The sequence below is a fragment of the Vigna angularis genome, chromosome 3 (genome assembly GCF_016808095.1).
Source record: "Vigna angularis cultivar LongXiaoDou No.4 chromosome 3, ASM1680809v1, whole genome shotgun sequence".
Taxonomy (NCBI): domain Eukaryota; kingdom Viridiplantae; phylum Streptophyta; class Magnoliopsida; order Fabales; family Fabaceae; genus Vigna; species Vigna angularis.
The window spans coordinates 32,680,929-32,685,177 of record NC_068972.1 but is presented as its reverse complement, the minus strand read 5'-3'; the positions used below and the strand labels follow the sequence as shown (position 1 = coordinate 32,685,177).

At 37.0% G+C, this 4,249-nt stretch overlaps 1 non-coding gene across 1 annotated transcript; it reads left to right on the top strand.

Annotated features, from left to right (window-relative positions):
• The first annotated feature begins 3,435 nt into the window (after positions 1 to 3,435).
• On the top strand, positions 3,436 to 3,538 carry LOC128196059 (small nucleolar RNA R71). The gene has a single exon (XR_008248159.1). It is a non-coding gene; the product is annotated as a small nucleolar RNA R71 (small nucleolar RNA).
• Positions 3,539 to 4,249: the final 711 nt, after the last annotated feature.

The following is a 4,249-nucleotide window of genomic DNA, read 5'->3' as shown; positions in this document are numbered from 1 at the left end:
ATAACTCCCCCTGCTTTGAAATTTGCCATGTCAGCAAACCATGGTCTTTTCTGAATTATCATAAGAGTTTCATCTGCAAATTCATCACAAATTTCTTTCTCATTACTTGTGATTTCTTCATTAACTAGACGAGAAAGATGATCAGCAATCACATTTTCACTACCCTTCTTGTCTTTTATTTCTAAATCAAACTCTTGTAACAATAACACCCACCTGATCAACCTTGGTTTGGAATCTGGTTTGTTCAACAAATACTTGATCGCAGAATGATCAGTATATATAACCACCTTAGACCCAATAAGATAGGATCTAAATTTCTCCAGTGCATAAACAATTGCTAGAAATTCTTTCTCTATGGTAGCATAATTCTGCTGAGCACTATTCAGCACTTTACTAGCATAGTAAATTGCATGAAAAACTTTTTCTCTTCGTTGGCCCAAAACTGCACCAATAGCATAGTCACTAGCATCACACATTAGTTCAAAAATTTTTTCCCAATCTGGAGCTACAATAACAGGAGCAGAAATCAACTTATTCTTCAACAGATCAAAAGATTTCAAACAATTTTCATTCATAACAAAAGGAATATCTTTAACAAGAAGATTGCTTAATGGTTTAGAATCCTGCATGACCAAGGAAACTTCTGATACCTTTCACATTCATTGGTGGAGGTAGCTTTTCAATAACCTCTACCTTAGCTTTATCTACTTCAATACCTCTGGCTGATATCTTATGCCCAAGAACAATTCCTTCTGTCACCATGAAGTGACATTTCTCCCAATTAAGCACAAGATTTGTTTGAACACACCTCTTCAAAACAGTCTCCAGATTTGACAAACATACATCAAATGATCTACCAAAAACTGAAAAATCATCCATGAAGACTTCTATGCATTTTTCAACCAGATCAGAAAATATGGCTAACATGCAACGTTGAAACGTAGCAGGTGCATTACAGAGTCCAAAAGGCATCTTTCTATAAGCAAAAACTCCAAAAGGACAGGTAAAAGCAGTTTTATCTTGATCCATAGGATCTACAGCAATCTGATTATAACCAGAGTATCCCTCTATAAAGCAATAAAAAGCCTGACCTGATAGCCTTTCTAGCTTTTGATCCATGAATGGAAGTGGAAAATGATCCTTTCTGGTTGCCTTGTTGAGCTTTCTATAATCAATACACATTCTCCACCCAGTCACTGTCCTTGTTGGTATCAGTTCATTTTTCTCATTACAAACCACAGTCATACCACCTTTCTTTGGCACGACTTGAACCAGACTCACCCAAGTGCTGTCAGATATAGGGTAGATGATACCTACTTCTAAAAGCTTTAGAACTTCTTTTCTGACCTCTTCTTTCATCACTGGATTAAGTCGTCTCTGTGGTTGAGCTACTGGTTTGAAATCATCCTCCATAAATATTCTATGCATGCAATAAGAAGGACTTATTCCTTTCAGATTAGAAATTGACCAACCTACAGCTCCTTTGTTCACTTTTAAGACTTCAATTAATTTCTCTTCCTCCAGAGTGGATAAAGAATTGCTGATGATCACAGGTTTATTATCATCTTTTTCAAGAAAAACATACTTCAAATGTGAAGGTAACAATTTCAATTCCAGCTTTTTTTCTTTTATCTCTTCTACAGTCTTTAATTCTCCAATCTCCACTTCATCAGGTGGAATCTCCTTCAAAGAATCTAGATTCTGTAGACATTCATCAATTAATTTCTCTTCCTCTGCATGTAAGGATTCGCAAGCATCAATAAGAGTTCTTTCAAGAGGTGATGATATATGCATCGTCTTTTGTGTAATCATGTAGACTTCCTCAAGTTCATCAGTTTGAAAGCATGTATCTTCATCATTTGGGTGAGACATTGCTTCAAAAACATTGAAATTTACTTCTTCATTCTCAACTCTCACTTTAAGCTTTCCATCATCAACATCAATCAACACTCGAGCAGTCTTCATGAATGCCCTTCCCAGAATCAAAGGAATTTTTGTATCCTCTTCCATTTCCATGACAACAAAATCCACTGGAAATAAGAATTTGTCTACCTTTACCAACACATCTTCCACTACTCCATGCGGATATTTGATCGATCTGTCTGCCAATTGTACAGTCATGCGTGTGGGCTTCAACTCTAATTCTCCAATCTTTTTAAACATAGACAGAGGCATAAGATTGATGCTGGCTCCAAGATCAATTAACGCCTTCCCAATAGCCAGTTTACCAATGGTGCATGGAATTGTAAAACTGCCTGGATCTTTAAACTTTGGTGGGAGCAACTTTTGAATGATAGCACTGCACTGGCCTTGTACTTCTATAGTTTCTTCCTCAATATACTTTCTCTTCTTGGTGAGCAATTCTTTCATGAATTTTGAATAAGCAGGTATTTGTTTCAGTGCTTCTGAGAAGGGCATCTTGATTTCCAACTTCTTGAACTCTTGAACTGTCTTTCCTTCTCCTTTCTAGAGAAAACCTTTGGATATGGAAGAGGTTTCTCGTACACCTGTTCTTTCTTTTTCTCTCCCTCTCTCTCTTTTTCACTTTCTCTATCCTCTTTCTCTTTTTCTTTATTTCCCTGTTTACTCATCTCATCTTTTTCTTCACTCAAATTTTTAACACTCACCATATCTCTTTCTTGCTCTTTTTTCTCATTCCCTCTTTCTCCCAGAATTCTTCCTGATCTTGTAGTAATAACCTTACAGTCTTCCTTTGGATTTACTTTAGTGTTTGCCACAAATTTCTTCTCTGGTTTTTCTTCCAACTTTTTAGCTAATTGACCCACCTGAATCTCCAAATTCCGAAGTGAGGCTTCTGTATTTTTATGATTAGAAATTGATACCTGCATAAACTGCTGAAGAGTTTCTTCCAATTTTGAAGTTCTTTCTGTTAGAGTAGGTTGTTGCTGAAAGTTTTGTGGAAGTGGTCTGCTGGATGGACCTGCTTGTCCCATACTCGGATGAGGTCTCCATCCTTGATTAAAACCTTGACCTTGATTATAATTCGTCTGACGACCTTGATTTCCCATATAATTTACTTCTTCATGAGACATGCCTTGCACTGCACATTGACCATTATTATGATTTCCTCCGCACAATTCACAACTTTGAACCGTCTGATGTTGAGCTTGAGAAACATTCTGCAGTTCTTTAGGTAGCTGAGATAACTTCTTCATTAATGTCTCAAGTTGTTGAGTCATAATCTTGTTCTAAGCTAGTAAAGCATCTTGAGATTGAAGCTGAAGAACACTTTTTTGTTGAAATTGGGCTCTTTCACTCTGAACTTCATTATCATTTGCAGCCATGTTTTCAATCAGATCATGTGCTTCTTCAGGCGTCTTCCATCTGATACTACCTCCAACTGATGCATCTAACATTAACTTTGTTTGGGATTTCAGCCCTCCAACAAACAAATTTAGCATTGTAGGCTCATCAAATCCATGAGTAGGGGTTTTTCTCAATAGGCCTTTGAATCTATCCCATGCTTGACCTAGAGTTTCATCAGCATCTTGTTGGAAAGAAGAGATCTCCTGCTTTCCCTTATTGACTTTGGACTGAGGCAAGAATTTATTCAGAAATTTAGCAACCACATCATCCCAGACTGTCAGACTATTCTCTGGAAAGGAATTCAGCCACATTTTTGCATTACCAGCCAATGAGAATGGAAATAAACTGAGTCAAATTGCTTCATCTGGAACCTGGTGAATCCTCACTGTATTACATATCTCCATGAAAGTAGCCAAGTGAGTGTATGGATTCTCGTGGGATAATCCATGAAACTGATTGTTCTGCACCAGATGAATAAGAGCTGGCTTCATCTCCATGTTAGCAGCATTCACCACTGGTCTTGCAATACTGTTGAAGTGCAGAGGTCCTGAGAAAGTATTATAATCTGCAAGAGTATGTCTTCCTTTCCCAGAACCTTCACCAGTACGATTATCTTCCATTTCTTCTTTTTCTTGATCAGATGAAGAGTTAAGAATTTCTTCAGAAATAGTAGAGGCTTCTCCGGATTCTCTACTTTGTCTTCTCCTTCTGCTGTTGTTCCTTCGAGCAGTTCTTTCAATTTCCGGATCAAAAAGTAGACCTTCAACCTGTTCTCTGCTTCTCATACAAAACACAAACTAAAAAGAAACAATCCAAAAAGACACAATTTCCACAGATAATAACAAATATGCATAAAAGTTCAAATAAGATCACAATAAACACTTAAACAAAAGATAGCTAAAATCAACTAAACCAGATAAAC